Here is a 17,649-nt window from a genome sequence, read left to right on the forward strand (position 1 = left end):
TATCATTCGATCTCTGGCATTGTTTCTATCACCAAGGCCATATTTTCCAACTAGTGATCCTTCTTCTTTGTTTCCAACTTTCCCATTCCAATCCCCAGTAATTATCAACGCATCTTGATTGCATGTTTGATCAATTTCAGACTGCAGAAGCTGATAAAAATATTGTATTTCTTCATCTTTGGCCCTAGTGGTTGGTGCATAAATTCGAATAATAGTCGTATTAACTGGTCTTCCTCGTAGGCGTATGAATATTATCCCATCACTGGCAGCATTGTACTTCAGGATAGATCTTGAAACGTCCTTTTTGACGATGAATGCAACACCATTCCTCTTCGAGTTGTCATTCCCAGCATAGTAGACTATATGATTGTCTGATTCAAAATGGCCATACCAGTCCATTTCAGTTCACTAATGCCTAGGATATCAATGTTTAAGCGTTCCATTTCATTTTTGATGATTTCCAATTTTCCTAGATTCATACTTCGTACATTCCATGTTCTGATTATTAATGGATGTTTGCAGCTCTTTCTTCTCATTTTGAGTTGGGCCACATCAGCAGCGAATGAAGGTCCTGAAAGCTTTACTCCATCCACGTCATTAAGGCCAACTCTACTTTGAGGAGGCAGCTCTTCCCCAGTTATCTTTTGAGTGCTTTCCAGCCTGGGGGGCTCATCTTCCAGCACTGTATCAGACAATGTTCCAGTGCTATTCATAAGGTTTTCACTGGCTAATGCTTTTCAGATGTAGACTGCTGGGTCCTTCTTCCTAGTCTGTCTTAGCCTGGAAGCTCAGCTGAAACCTGTCCTCCTTGGGTGACCCTGCTGGTATCTGAATACCAGTGGCGTAGCTTCCAGCATCATAGCAACATGCAAGCCCCCACAGTAAGACAAACTGACAGACACATGACCAAAGATGTCACCTTGAAGACTAAGGTGCACCTGACCCAAGCCATGGTATTTGCAATGGCATCATATGCATGTGAAAGCTGGACAATGAATAAGGAAGACCAAAGAAGAATTGACACCTTTGAATTGTGGTGTTGGCAAAGAATATTGAATATACCATGGACTGCCAAAAGAACGAACAAATCTGTCTTAGAAGAAGTACAACCAGAATGTTCCTTAGAAGCAAGGATGGCGAGACTGTGTCTTACATACTTTGGACATATTGTCAGGAGGGATCAGTCCCTGGAGAAGGACATCATGCTTGGCAGAGTACAGGGTCAGTGGAAAACAGAAAGATCCTCAGCAAGGTGGGTTAACACAGTAGCTGCAACAATGAGCTCAAGCGTAACAAGGATTGTAAAGATGGCTCAGGACTGGGCATGTTTCGTTCTCCGTGCGTAAGGTTGCTATGGGTTTGAACTGACTCGATGGCACCTAACAACAACAACAACATGCTGTGCAGTGGTTAAGCGCTCGGATACTAACCAGAAGGTCGGTAGTTCAAATCTACCAGTGGCTCCATGGGAAAAAGATGTGGCAATCTGCTCCTATAAAGATTACAGCCTTGGAAACACTATGAGGTACTTCTACTCTGTCCTATAGGATCACTATGAGTCAGAACTGACTTGATGGCAATGAATTTGGTTTTGGGTTTATGTAGGGGCACTGATGGTTCAGTGGTAGAATTCTTGCCTTCCAGGCCAGAGGCCCAGGTTTGATTCCTGGCCAATGCGCCTCATGTGCAACTACCATTCATCTGTTAGCTGAGGCTTGCTTGTTGCTAAATGCTGAACAGGTTTGAGCGGAGCTTCTAGGCTAAGATGAGCTAGGAAGAAAGGCCTGGTGACCTACTTCTGAAACTCAGCCAATGAAAACCCTCTGGATCACAATAGACCAATCCAAAACCTATCATGGGGTAGTAGTTCATTCCATTGTGCCTGGGGCCACTATGAGTTGAGGGGCAACTCGTCAGCAGCTTACAACAACTGTGCCAGGCACCCGCCTAAGTACTTCACAGGCACGATCTCATTTAATCTTTACAGCAGTTTTACAATGTAGAGGTAATTACTATGCCCATTTTGCAGATGAGTATAATTGAACTTAGGCTCAAGAGTCCCCTCATTCAAAGAAATTTCTTTTGTTTTCCCTCCTCACCCAGAGGATACATCTTCCTTCTTTGAACCCTACAAAATACTTCTGTTTTTCCAAGGCATTTTTTTCTGTCTAATATAATCATTTGTGTGGCCTGCTAACCACCCCATTAGATTACAAGCTTTATGAGGGCAGGACTTTTTGTCTGGCATATTCACTGCTTTATCTCCAGAGCCTAAAATAGGACCTGGCACATAGTAGGTGCTGAATAAATACGTGTGGAATACATGTTCGTATCTGCTAGGATGCCTGATCTCTTGCCGGGCCCTGGGGTAGTACTCAAGAATTAAGTCTCTCGACGTGTGGGCTCAACCTCCTGGCCTGTTGTCTGTTTCATAGCTAGCACTCAGACGCTCAGTATCGGCAAAAGAGCTTGGACTTTGGAACCAGACAGATGAGGCTCAAATCTGAGTACAAGTCCATCTGGAATGAGGCAGAATATAAATAAACAAACCTAAGTACCTGTACGACCTTTAGTAACTCTTTAAAATTTCTTCATCTCTAAAATGGGAACACGACCATCTACGTCAAAAAATTGTTTTCAAATAAGAAAACGTTTATAAAGCACCTGTTTAACTAATTTGGTAGATCTCTTCAGCAGAACACGACGTCATGTTCTTAGACTGATAGCCTCCGTTTCCTCATCTATGAAATGGGAGAGGTGAGGATGCAAAATAATGTAGAATTCCTGCAAACTTGAATGCTTTTTTCCCCAGCCTTGGGTGGCTATCATCTTCGAAACCTCCAGGTCTCACCTTAAATATCAACTCACCAGAGAGTTCTGACTTGCTCCCTGTTTCTCAACCTAACCCACTCCTTCCCATTTCTTTCCTCTTTAGTACTTTTCATAATCTTTTGGGTTTCTTGACTGTCTTCTTGTTCCCTGTTGTATCCCTAATGCTCACTACCGCACCAGAGTAAGTGCTCAATAAGTGTTCATTAATTGCACCAAATACTTATTAATAGCTTATTTATGAGCCAGGGACCGTTCCAGGCAATTCTAACCACAACCCTTGGACATAGGCAGGGCAGCAATTTTACCCATTTTATAGCTGTGGAAGCTGAAGTTTAGAAACATTAACATCACCCAGGGATTTCTCAAGTGAATTAGCAGCAGTTCTAGGTTCATTGGCCAGGGCTCCTTCCACCCACCTCCCCCAGCTTCCCCCACTGCCACCCAAGGGAAAGGGCACAGCAGGAACCAACAAGAAACCTGGATACTAGCCCAGGCTCTGCCCTAATTTGTGGCTGTAAGATTTGGACAAGGCACTACCCTCCCTGAGCCTTGGCTTCCCCATCTCTAAAATGGGTAGAATAATTCTTTTCCTAACTGATGGTTAAGGCGAGAATCAGCTGAGATAATGGGCTAAAAGCATTTAATAAACTGAAAGGCACTATACTTGTATATGCAGGATTTAAAAAATATTAATATGCAGGAAGAACATTGAGTTCAAAGATGAGATAACTCATGGTGGGCTGGAGAAGCCAGGGAAGTTTCCTGGAAGCGATGGCATTTCACCCAGGCCTTGAAGGATAAGTAAGATGTTTGGGAAAAAAAAAAGCTTAGGCCAAATTCACAGACCATCAAAAGCAGTGTCATAAGACCCTCTAGCCTCTATGAGTTTTATATTTTCCCCTGAGGTTGATATTCTCCTTGAATTTGCATTTTCCCTGCCCTGATTTATTTTTCCTTTCAAATCAGCTTTATTGAAGTATAAACCAAAAAACTTGTTGCCGTCAAGTTGATTCTGACTCATAGCAGCCCTATGGAATAGAGCAGAACTGCAGCATAGGGTGGATTCAAACTGCCGAACTTTCGGTTACCAGCTGAGCTCTTAACCACTGTGCCACCAGGGCTCTGTTGAAGTACCATTTGCATATAATAAAATGTATACATTTTTAGTGTACACAGTTGCAACCGAGTTTTTACAAAGGCATACATCTAGGCAACCACCATCTAAATCAAGTTCCTTTGTGCCCCTTCAACGAATCTCCCATCCCCCCTTCCTGGCCCCAGGCAACCACTTAACTGCTTTCTATCACTACAGATCAGTTTTGCCTGTTCTATAATTTCACATAAATGGAATTGCCCAATATGTAAGGGCAGTGGTGGTTCAGTGATAGAATTCTTACCTTTCATGCAAGAGAACCAGATTTGATTTCTGGCCAAGGCACCTCATGCATAGCCACCACCCATCTGTCAGTGGAGGCTTGAGTGTTACTATGATGCTAAACAGGTTTCTGCAGAGCTTCCAGACTAAGACAGACTAGGAAGAAAGGCCTAGCCAACCTACTTTTGAAAATCAACCAATGAAAATCCTATGGCTCACAAGGTCTGATCCTCAGTCAATCCTGAGGATGGTGCAGGGTCAGGCAGTGTTTTGCTCTGTCATACACGGGGTTACCAGGAGTCAGGGATGGCTCAACGGCAGCTAACAACAACATACAGTATGTACTTCTTGGTATGGCTTCTTCTGCTCTGCATAATGTTTTTGAAGACCATTCAGTAGTTCATTTCTTTTTATTGCTGAATGTTATTTCATTGTATGAACATATCACAAGTTTATCTGTTCCCCAGTAGGCAAGCAATTGACTTTTGCAGCTTTGGGCTATTGTAAGTTAAACTGCTGTGAATATTCGGTTACAGATCTTTTTGTGAACCTGTGTTCACATTTCTCTTGGTAAAAATTTAGGAGTGGAATTGCTGGGTTATATGGTAAATGTGTATTTAACATTACCCAAAACTGCCAAACTGTTTCCTAAAGCGAGTGTACCATTTTACATTTACACGACCATCAACAATTTATGAGCGTACTAATTTGTAAAAAGGTATTGGCAACTGTAAAATGGTGTAGCAGCAGCTTCTGACCTCCTCAAACTTCAAAAGCGGGAAGGAGAATCAAGATCAACAGCTTAAGGCTGATTGCTATTAGGCGGAGGTCAAACATACCTCCACCCTCCAATCTTTTTACCAATTGTGACACCAGCCATCCCCCCCTCCACATGGCACTCTTTACTTTTTTGCTGGATTCAATAATTCATTGCAATGGCCACATAAAACTCACAGATAATACTCACAGTTATGGGGTTTATTAGGGAAGTAACAGGTTACAATCTAGGGTCAGGAATGACTCAAAATACAGTTCTTTGGTCAGGATTGCTTCTCAGCCATCCCCATAGGCACGCTGTCCCTGGCTGTTGGCCTCCGAGCCATTGGCCCCTCAGGCCTCTTGGGCCTTTTGGGCTTGCCCGGTTTCTGCCCTGCTTGGGCAAGTGTTACAAAGGTCTTTAGCTCTGCCAACAAGTGCCCAGGGACATCACACTCCGCCAGTAAACCTCAACCCGAAGGCGCTCTGTTCTCTCACCCATAGTAACCACCTTGTTCCACGGGTCAGGAAGCCTATTGTGCCATCTCTCACCAGTCTTCTAGTTGTGCTGCTGCCATTTCTCTGCTGCTGCTTCTCCATGTCTTGTGCCGTCTCCCGTGTTACAGCTCTCTCTCTCTCTGTCTCCTGGGTCTAGGAGGTTCTCAGTGCAAGGACCCCAGGGCCAAAGGACACTATCCACTCCGGTCTCTTCTTTTTGGTGGTAGCGAGGTCTCCTTTTTCTGCCTCTGTGACGGCTCATTTTAAGTCTAGCGGGATGGCAAAATTAACCAATTCCTTTGTTAGGGTTCCATACACCTTATTTGCATGATACCACCCCAACAAGTGTGCTATGCACCTTATTTGCATTAATAGAAAGCCATCCAATCCCCTTGGTAGGCCATAAGCATTTCATTTGCATAGCTCTACCCAAACATTTGGTGAGAGTTACAAGACCACGGAGTGAAAGCCATATAAAAGCTATCCATCTCACTGCACAATTGCTCCACATTCTCTCCAACATTTGTTATAGTGAGTCTTTTCATTTTAGCCATGCTAATGGATTTATAATGGTACCTAATGTTTTTTGAGAGAGCCTTATTGAGGTATAATAGAATTCATACATTAAGTACACAGATTTTTTAGTTTGACAAATGTATATAGGCATGTAACCACTGCCAGAATCATGATATAAAACACTTCAAACTCCCCTTAAAATTTTCTTGTGTTCCTTTGCTGTCAATCCTCCCACCAATCCCTAGCCCCTAGCAACCACTGAGCTACTTTTTTCACTATAGTTTTGATCTTTCTACGATGTCACATAAATGAAATAATTCACTGCATGATCTATGGTAGCTGGCTTCTCCACTAGCATAACGTTTTTGAAATTCATCTATGTTGTTGCCTGATCAGGAGTTCGTTACTTTCTACTGCTCGGTAGAATTCTATTGTGTGGATATATTGTAATTTGTCTACCACTTGTCTGTCAGTTTTTTGTAGTGTGGTGCCTTATGTGTTGCTGTGATGCTGGAAGCTATGCCACTGGTATTTCAAATACCAGCAGGGTCATCCATGGTGGACAAATTTCAGCAGAGCTTCCACACTAAGACAGACTGGGAAGAAGGACCTGGTGATCTATTTCTGAAAATATTGGCCAGAGAAAACCTTATGAATAGCAGTGGTACATAGTGATAAAATGCCAAAGATAAGCCCCTGAGTTTAGAGTTTGGAAAACCAAAAAACCAAACCCAGTGCCGTCGAGTCAATTACAACTCATAGCGACCCTATAGGACAGAGTAGAACTGCCCCATAGGATTTCCAAGGAGCGCCTGGCGGCTGAGTTTGGAAGGCACTCAGAATATGACTGAAGAAGAGCTGCCTCCTCAAAATAGAGTTCACCTTTATGACATGGATGTAGTAAAGCTTTCAGGACCTTCGTTTGCCGATGTGGCACGACTTAAAATGAGAAGAAACAACTTCAAACATTCATTAGTAATCACAACGTGAAATGTATGAAGTATGAATCAAGGAACACTAGAAATTGTCAAAAATGAAATGGAACACATAAAGATCGATATCCTAGGCATTACTGAGCTGAAATGGAGTGACACTGGACATTTTGAATTCAACAATCGTATGGTCTAGTGTGCCAGGAAAGACATATTGAAGAGGAATGGCATTGAATTTATTGTCAAAAAGAACATTTCAAGATCTATCCTGAAGCACAACGGTATTGGTGATGGGATAAACATTGGATACCATTACAAATCCATGAGCATGGCTAAAATAAAAAGACTGACTATATCAAATGTTGGAAAGAATGTGCAGTATGATGGATGACTTTTATATGGCTTTCACCCCATGGTCAGCATAATATCCTTACCGCTACAGGTAAGACCAGTTAATACAACTATTATTTAAATTTGCGCATCAACCACTAAGGCCAAAGATGAAGAAATTGAAGATTTTTACCAACTTCTGCTGTCTGAAATTGATCAAACATGCAATCAAGATGCTTTGATAATTACTGGTGATTGGAACACGAAAGTTAGAAACAAAGAAGAGGGATTAATAGTTGGAAAATATGGTCTTGGTGATAGAAGTGGTACCAGAGAGCACATGATAGAATTTTGCAAGGCCAACGACTTACTCACTGCAAATACATTTTTTCAGCAACATAAATGGTGAGTATACATGTGGACCTCACCAGATGAAATACACAGAAATCAAATTGACTACATTTGTGGAACAGAAAGATGGAGAAGCTAAATACCATCACTCAGAACAAGGCCGGGGCCAATTGTGGAACAGGCCATCAAATGCTTATAAGCAAGTTCAAGTTGAAGCTCAAGAAAATGAAAACAAGTCCATGAGGGCAAAAATATGACCTTTAGTATACCCCACTGGAATTTAGAGATCAACTCAAGAATAGATTTGATGCATTGAACACTAATGACCAAAGACCAGACAATTTATAGGATGACACCAAGGACATCATACGTGAAGAAAGTAAAAGGTTATTAAAAAGACAGAAAAGTGTGGCGTCTAGGGTTTTAAATGCTAACAAGTGGCCATCTAAGATGCATCAATTGGTCCCAACCCACCTGGATCAAAGAAGAATGAAGAACACCAAGGTCACAAGATAATTATGAGCCCAAGAGACAGAAAGGGCCACATGAACTAGAGATTTAACATCATCCTAAGACGAGAAGAACTAGATGGTGCCCGGCCATAACCGATGACTGCCCTGACAGGGAACACAACAGAGAACCCCTGAGGGAGCAGGAGATCAGTGGGATGCAGACCCCAAATTCTCATAAAAAGACCAGGCTTAATGGTCTGACTGAGACCAGAAGAATCCCGGCGGTCATGGTCCCCAAACCTTCCGTTGGCCCAGGACAGGAACCATTCCCGAAGACAACTCATCAGACATGGATTGGACTGGACAATGGGTTGGAGAGAGAGGCTGATGAGGAGTGAGCTACTTGTATCTGGTAGACACTTGAGACTGTGCTGGCATCTCCTGTCTGCAGGGGAGATGGGAGGGTAGAGAGGGTTAGAAACTGGCAAAATGGTCACAAAAGGAGAGACTGGAAGGAGGGAGTGGGCTGACTTATTAGGGGGAGAGTAAATGGGAGTATGTAGTAAGGTGTATATAGGTTTATATGTGAGAGACTGACTTGATTTGAAAACTTTCACTTAAAGCACAATAAAAATTATTTAAAAGACAGAAAAGAAGAAAAAGACCAAAATGGATACCAGAAGAGACTCAGAAATTTGCTCTTAAACACAGAGCAGCTAAAACAAAAGGAAGAAATGATGAAGTAAAAGAGTGGAACAGATTTCAAAGAGTGGCTTGAGAAGACAAAGTAAAATACTATACTGAAATGTGCCGAGACCTTGAGTTACAAAACCAAAAGGGAAGAATACACTGGTATTTCTCAAGATGAATGAACGGAAGAAAAAATTCAAGCCTTGAGTTGCAATATTGAAGGATTCTATGGACAAAATATTGAATGACACACGAAGCATCAAAAGAAGATGAAAGGAATACATAGTCACTATACCAAAAAGAATTGGTATATGTTCAACATTTCAGTTGGTATCATATGGTCAAGAACCAAGCTACACTGAAGGCATTCCTGAAAAACAAGGCCCCAGGAATTCATGGAATACCAACTGACATGTTTCAACAAATGAATGCAACATTGGAAGCACTTACTCGTCTATGGGAAGAAATTTAGAAGACAGCTACCGGGCCAACTGAGTGGGAGAGATCCATATTCACGTCCATTCCAAAGAAAGGTGAACCAACAGAATGGGGAAATTATCGAACAATATCATTAATATCACATGCAAGTAAAATTATGCTGAAAATAATTCAAAATGGTTGCGGTAGCACATCGACAAGGAACTGCCTGAAATTGGAGCCGGATTCAGAAGAGGAAGTGGAACGATGTCAGATGGATCTTGGCTGAAAGCAGGGAATACCAAAAAGATGTTTACCTGTGTTTTATTGACAGTGCAAAGGCATTTGACTGTGAGGGTTGTAACAAATTATCGATAACATTGAGAAGAATGGGAATTCCAGAACACTTTACTGTGCTCATGAGGAATCTGTACATAGACCAACAGGCAGTTGTTTGAACAAAACAAGAGGATACTAACTCAGTGCCATCGAGTCGATTCTGACTCATAGTGACCCTATAGGACAGAGTAGAACTGCCTCCATAGAGTTTCCGAGGAGCGCCTGGTGGATTCGAGCCACCAACCCTTTGGTTAGCAGCCGTAGCGTGGAACCACTACTCCACCAGGGTTTCCAACAGGATACTGCATGGTCTAATATTAGGAAAGGTGTTGGTCAGGTTGTATCCTTTTACCATACTTATTCAATCTATATGCTGAGAAAATAATCTGAGAAGCTGGACTATATGGGGAGAAACGTGGCATCAGGATTGGAGGAAGGCTCATTCAGAACCTGCCATAGGCAGATGACATAAACTTGCTTGCTGAATGTGAAGAGGACCTGAAGAATTTACTGATGAAGATCAAAGACTACAGCCTTCAGTATGGATTACATCTCAACATAAAGAAAACAAAAATCTTCACAACTGGACTAATAAGCAACATCATGATAAATGTGGAAAATATTGAAATTCTCAAGGATTTCGTTTTACTTGGATCCACACTCATTACCCATGGAAGTAGCAGTCAAGAAATCAAATGATGTATTGGCAATCCGCTGCAAAAGATGTCTTTAAAGTGTTAAAAAGCAGTTACTTTAAGGACCAAAGTGTGCCTGACCCAAGCCATGGTATTTTCAGTCGATTCATATGCATATGAAAGCTGGACAATGAATAAGGTAGACTGAAGAAGAATTGATGCACTTCAATTATAGTGTTGCAGAAGAATATTGAATATATTGTGGACTTCCAGAAGAACGAACAAATCTGTACTGGAAGAAGTATAGCCAGAATGCTTCCTAGAAGTGAGTACAGTGAGACTTCGTCTCGCTTATTTTGGACATCATGCTTGGTAAAATGGGGGTCAAGGAAAGAAGACCTTCAACGAGATGAATTGACACAGTGGCTGCAACAATGGGAACAAACATAGCTATTATAAATAAAGCTGCTATTTGTGTGGACATCCATTTTTATTTTTCTTGGGTGAAAATACAAAGGAGTGAAATTTCTGAGACATATGGTAATGTTATATATAACTTTATAAGAAATTCACAAACCATTTTTCAAAGTGCCTATTTTGTTGTTGTTAGGTGCTGTCCAGTGGATTCCAACTCATAGGGACCCTGTGTACAACAGAATGAAACACTGCCCAGTCCTGTGCCATCCTCACAATCTTTGCTATGTTTGACCCCATTGTGGCAGTCACTGTGTCAATCCATATCCTTGAGGGTCTTCCTATTTTTCTTTGAGCCTCTACTTTACCAAGCATGATGTTCTTCTCCAGGGACCGATCCATCCTGATAACATGTCCAAAGTATGTGAGACATAGTCTCAATATCCTTGCTTCTAAGCAGCATTCTAGCTGTACTTCTTCCAAGACAGATTTTTTCGTTCTTTCCGTAGTCCATGGTATATTTGAGACAGAACCCCCACAGTGCTGTATTCTTTACCTGGCTTCCTCCCCTACAGCGTTGTATTGCAAAATCGTTTCCCTTGCTGAGCTCCACCACCAGCCCCACCCCCACCACTGCATTCAGCTTTGCATTTGAATCTTGCTTTTGTTTGGAGGTTATATGTAAACCCCATGGGGGCCTGCGTAGTATGATTAAGAATGTTGCTGAGGGAACTTGTACGAACTCCCTATTTGTAAGCCCTTTGAAAAGTAACCTGCCTGCTTGCCCTTGGTGAGCTGTCTTGGCAGCAATAGCTCTGACTGCTCCATTTCCTCGTACAACGAAATAAAGGTGCCTTTCTTGTTCTCCCACCTCTGTCTCTCGTTTATTGGCCAATACAGGTCATGCCGAGTGAGAACCTGGGGTTTCCACCTGGTGACGTATTCGATATTCTTTGCCAACAGCACAATTCAAAGGCATCAATTCTTCTTTGGTCTTCCTTATTCATCGTCTAGCTTTCGCATGCGTTTGAGGTGATTGAAAACACCATGGCTTGGGCCAGGCGCACCTTAGTCTTCAAGGTGACACCTTTGCTTTTTAACACTTTAAAGGCATCTCTTGCAGCAGGTTTGCCCAGTGCAACAGCTTTGTTGGATTTCTTGACTGCTGCTTCCATGGGTGTTGATTGTGAATCTAAGTAAAATGAAATCATTGACAACTTCAATCTTTTCTTCATTTATCATGATGTTGCTTATTGGTCCAATTGTGAGGATTTTTGTCTTCTTTATGTTGAGGTGTAATCCATACTGAAGGCTGTAGTCTTTCAACTTCGTCAGTCACTGCTTCAAGTTCACTTTCAGCAAGCAAGGTTGTGTCATCAGCATACTGCAAATCATTAATGAGTCTTCCTCCAATCCTGATGGCACGTTTCTCCTCTTATAGTCCAGCTTCTCAGATTATTTGCTCAGCAGACAGATTGAATAAGTATAGTGAAAGGATACAACCCTGAGGCACACCGTTCCTGGCTTTAAACCACGAAGTATCCTCTTGCTCTATTCGAACAAGTGCCTCTTGATCTACATACAGTTTCCTCATGAGCACAGTAAGGGGTTCTGGAATTCTTATTTTTTGCAATGTTATCCATAATTTGTTGTGATCCACAAAGCCAAAAGCATTTGCATAGCCAATAAAACACAGGGAAACATCTTTCTGGTATTCTCTGCTTTCAGCCAGGATCCATCTGACATCGGCAATAATACCCCTCATTCCACACCCTCTCCTGTATCCGTCTTGAGTTTCTGGCTGTTGATGTACTTCTATGACTGCTTTTGAATGATCTTCACAAAAATTCTACTTTTGCGTGATACAAGGATATTGTTTGATAATTTCCGCATTCGGTTGGATCACCTTTCTTTGGAATAAGCATAAATATACATCACTTCCAGTCGGTTGGCCAGGTAGCTGTCTTCCAAATTTTTTGGCATAGACAAGTGCACACTTTCAGAGCTATGTTTGTTTGTTGAAACATCTCAATTGTATTCCTTCAATTCCTGGAGCCTTGTTTTGGAGCCTTGTTTTTCACCAATGCCTTCAGTGCAGCTTGGACCTCTTTGTTTAGTACCATTGGTTCCTGATCATATGCTACCTCCTGGTATAGTGACTGTGTATTCCCTCCATCTTTTTGATGCTTCCCACGTTGTGTAATATTTCCCCTACAGAATCCTTCAATATAATCCTTCAATATTGCAACTCGAAGCTTGATTTTTTTTTCAGGTCTTTCAGCCTGAGAAATGCAGACATGTTCTTCCCTTTTGGTTTTCTAACCAAAGCCCTTTGCACATGTCATTATAATACTTTACTTTGTCTTCTCAAGCTGCCCTTTCAAATCTTCTGTTCAGCTCTTTTACTTCATCATTTCTTCATTTTACTTTCGCTACTCGATGTTCACATGCAAGTTTCAGAGTCTCTTCTGACATCTATTTTGCTCTTTTCTTTCTCTCCTGTCTTTTTGATGACCTCTTGTGTTTTCCTATATGATGTCCTTGATGTCATTCCACAACTCCTCTGGTCTTCAGTCATTAGTGTCCAACACATCAAATCTACTCTTGAGGTGGTCTCTAAATTCAGATGGGATATAAGCCAGGTTGTATTTTGTCTCTCATGGACTCGTTCTAATTTTCTTCAGTTGGCCTTGCTCTGACTGATGATATCGAGCATTTTCCATAGACATATCATGGGTGATTTGATTCCTTTGTAGTCTGTTTAGCAAGGTTCACATGTATAGCCGCTGTTTATGTTGTTGAAAAAAGGAATCTGCAATGAAGAAGTCGTTGGTCTTGCAAAATGCTATCATGCAATCTGTGGCATCATTTCTATCACCAGTGCCATGTTTTCCAAGTACCAATCCTTCTTCTTTGTTTCCAACTTTTGAATTCCAATCACCAGTAATTATCAGTGTATCCTGATTGCATGTTCATTGAATTTCAGATGGTAGAAGCTATTAAAAATCTTCAATTTCTTCAACTTTGGTCTTAGTGTTTGGTGCATAAATTTGAATAACAGTCGTATTAACCAGTTTTCCTTATAGGCGTATTGATATTATCCTATCACTGACAGCATTATGTACTTCAGAACAGACCTTGAAATGTTCTTTTTGACGATGAATGTAACGTCTTCCAGTTGTCATTTCTGGTATAGTAGACCATATGATTACCTGATTCAAAATGGCCAATATCAGTCCATTTCAGCTCACTAATACCTAGGATATTGATGTTTATGCATTCCATTTCATTTTTGATGATTTCCAATTTTCCTAGATTCATACTTTGTACATTCCACATTCCAATTATTAATGGCTGTTTGCAGCTGTTTCTTCTCACCTTGACTTGTGCCACATCAGCTAATGAAGGTCCTGAAAGCTTGACTCCATTTGTGTCATTAAGGTTGACTCTACTTTGAGGAGCCCTCTCTTCTTCAGTTATCTTTTGAGTGCCTTCCAACCTGAGGGGCTCATCTTCCAGGGCAATACCAGACAATGTTCTGCTGCTATTCATAATGTTTTCACAGGCTAGTTCTTTTCAGAAGTAGACCACCAGGTTCTTCCTTTTAGTCTGTCTTAGTGTGGAAGCTCAGCCTATTCACCATGGGCGACCCTGCTGGTATTTGAATACCAGTGGCATAGATTCCAGCACCACACCAACAATCAAGCCCCCACAGTGCGATAAAATGGCAGATGCATAAAGTGCCTATACCATTTTCCATTTGTATCTGCAGTATATGAGAATTTCTGTTGCTCTGCATCCTTGTCAACACTTGTTATTGTCAACCTTTTTAATTGTAGCCATTATTATGGGTGTTAGTGGTATCTCATGGTTTTAATTTGTATTTCTGCAATGTAAAAGCCATCTTTTCATGGCTTATTAGCCAACTGTATCTTCTTGGGTGAAGCGTATCTTGAAATCTTTTCCTCATTTTTCAAAAAATTGGGTTGTTTGTTTTCTTATTATAGAGTATTAAGAGTATGCATATATTCTGGATTTATCCTTTGTCAGACGTATGAATTGCAAATATTTTGTCCCAGACTATGACTTGCCTTTTCATTCTCTGAATAATGTTTCTGGTGAAGAACATTTTAAATCTGATAAAGTTCGATGTATCAATATTTCTTTTTTTATGGTTTGGGCCTTTTCTAGTCTATCTAAGGGATCTTTGTCTACCCAAGGCTCGCAAGGATTTTTTTTCCTGTCCCACCACCCCCTCCCCGTCCCCAATGTTTTAACATTTAGGTCTATGATCTATTTTATGTTAATTTTTGTGTCTGGTGTGAGTTAATAGTAGAGATTCTTTTTTTTCCCACTAAATAGCCAGTTGTTTCAGTACCATTTGTTGAAAAGACTATTCTTAACCCCACTTAATTACTTTGTTACCTTGCTGAAAATGAATTGACAGAACACACATAGGTCTTTTTCTGATTTCTCCAATCTGTTTCAATGATCTATACGTCTATGCTGGCCCTGATATTTAAATTTTTGATCCAGTCTTCACTAGTAAACTCCATAGCTTACAAGTAAACTCCGTTCCTTTGTGGAACCAGGCAGGGGGAAAAAAAAAAGCTTTTTTGTTCACTGTAGAAAATCAGAAAACACAGATAGCAGAAATAAGAAAATCAAAGTAACCAATAATCCCCCTACAGACAGTATTAGTGTTATTTTTTATAGACTTATTTTCCAGATCATCTTTCTATGCTTGGATACCCTATCAAAATGGTAAAATATTAAACATTCTGTTTTATGATCTGTTTTTCCCCCATACTACATTATGAACATCTTTCTAAGTTAATAAATATATTTTTTACAGTATTATTTCTAACAGTTGCATGATAAAGTGCAGAGTTTCTCATTCTAGGCAATGTCAACATTTTGGGTCAAATGATTCTTCACTGGGAGTAGGAGTGGCAGAGGGCTGTCCTGTGCATTTGGAAGGTGTTTGGAAACATCTCTGGCTTCTACTCACTAGATGCCAGTAGCACCATCTGTGACAACCAAAAATGTCTCCAGACATTGCCAAGAGTCCCCTTGATTGAGAACCATTGGTCTAGTGGTTAAAAACATACGCACTGGAGTCAGAGTTCAAATTCCAGCTCTACCGCTTATTGTATGACCTTAGGTGTGTCACTTCACCACTTTAGACTCAGTTTCCTCCTCTGTAAAAAGGGATATTAATAGTACCTATTTTTTTTTTTTTATCTCATAGACTTGTTATATCTGTTCAATTAAATCAACCGGGGATAATTTTGCCCACATGGGTCATTTAGCAAAGTCTGGAGACATTTTTGGTTGTCACAAGTAGGAGGACACTTCTGGCATCTAGCAAGTTGAAGCTAGGAATGCTGCTAAACATCCTACAGTGCATAGGACAGTCCCTTACCACAAAGAATTGTCCAGTCCAAAATCTCAATAGTGCAGAGATTGAAAAATCCTGAACTAAATAACGCTCAATACGACACCTGGCACATATCAACTCCTTGGTAAATGGAAAAGAAATAGACTTTTGAACAAAATGTTTCCAGAAGCAGGAATATGTAGGAGTTTGGTAGATCCAGGTCTCCATGATATTCCCCAAAGATCTAGCTATGAGGCTGTTATGAAGTGAGAGGGCTCACAGTGAGTGAGAAGTGGTTCTGTCACCACAAATTCCTCGGAAACCAAAGGTGAGCAATATGCTCAAGACAAGACCTGCAGCCTGGGACACCTCTGTGTGAGGGAGGATGGGAAGGCTCACAGGTTCCCCTCCCCCGCCTGGCAGCATCTCCCCCAGCTGGAGTTCCAACTGTTGTCTGTGTCAGTGCAAACACAGACCTTTGAGCTGTCCCAGATCCAAGATTTACAGCCTGTGGGCTCCTCCCAGTTTCCCCGAGTGCTTGGAAGACTCATTCCCGGTCAGCAAGAATTAAGTGGGGCCTCCAGAGGGTGTGTGCATCACCTTATCTGATGACACAGCCAGAGTGAACCCGAGAGGGGCAAACCACAGTTCAGGAAAAAGTGCAGCCAAAGCAGGATTTCTTTCAGCTCAACAGAGTCAAGCATTTAGCAACATTCATTGCATTGCATTCAGGAGGGACCGGTCCCTGGAGAAGGACATCACGCTTGGTAAAGGGTCAGCAAGAAAGAGGAAGACCCTCAACAAGATGGATTGACATAGTGGCTGCAACGATGGGCTCAAACATAGCAATGATTATGAGGATGGCTCAGAACAGGGCAGTGGTTCATTCTGTTGTGCATGGGGTTTCTATGAGTCAGAACTGACTCGACAACACCTAACAATAACAACAACATTGTATTCTTACTGTGTCCCAGGTACGGTCCCTCTCCTAAGGGGGAGGCTGTTTGGAATAGTGGTTAGGAGCCCAGTCTCTATCTAGAGAAGGTCATTTGAATCCCTTTACAAGGCATGTCATTGTCTGACACACATAGTATATGTTCAATAAATTATGTGTGTGCCCTTCAGTCCTCATCAAAAATCTATGATGTAAGGGCTACCCTCACCCTTATTTTACAAAAGAGTAAACCAAGGTTCAAAGAGATGAAAGACTTTGCACAATGTCATAGAGGATCACTAGGGAAACAGAAAGATGAATAAGATGCAACAAACTTCAGAGACTCATGCTTTTGGGTGTTGTGACTCATAGTGACCCCATGTGACAGAGTAGAACTGCCCTATAGGGTTTCCAAGGCTGTAATCTTTACAGAAGCAGACAAGGCTGTAACCTTTACATTACAGACCACCACCACTACAGTTCCTTCTGTAAAGATTACAGCCTCGGAAACCTTATGGTGCAGTTCTATTCTATCCTTTGGGGTCGCTATGAGTTGAAATCAACTCAAAGGCACACAACAGCAACAACAACAAATATTCAATTCAAACAATTGAAAAGGCATAAGAGCCAACAAATCAGGTTGGGTGCTGAGCTGTAAACAAACCCCACCATGGCCACACTGGTGGGGAACAGCTGAATCCCCACTGAATATCCTGGAAAGGGTGTGGGCATTTACCTCACAACCTTCTTTCCACCTATTTTATTCTGGAGATCCACGTAGCCTCCTTAATCTTCCAT

Source organism: Loxodonta africana, chromosome 3 (assembly GCF_030014295.1).
Source record: "Loxodonta africana isolate mLoxAfr1 chromosome 3, mLoxAfr1.hap2, whole genome shotgun sequence".
Lineage (NCBI taxonomy): Eukaryota > Metazoa > Chordata > Mammalia > Proboscidea > Elephantidae > Loxodonta > Loxodonta africana.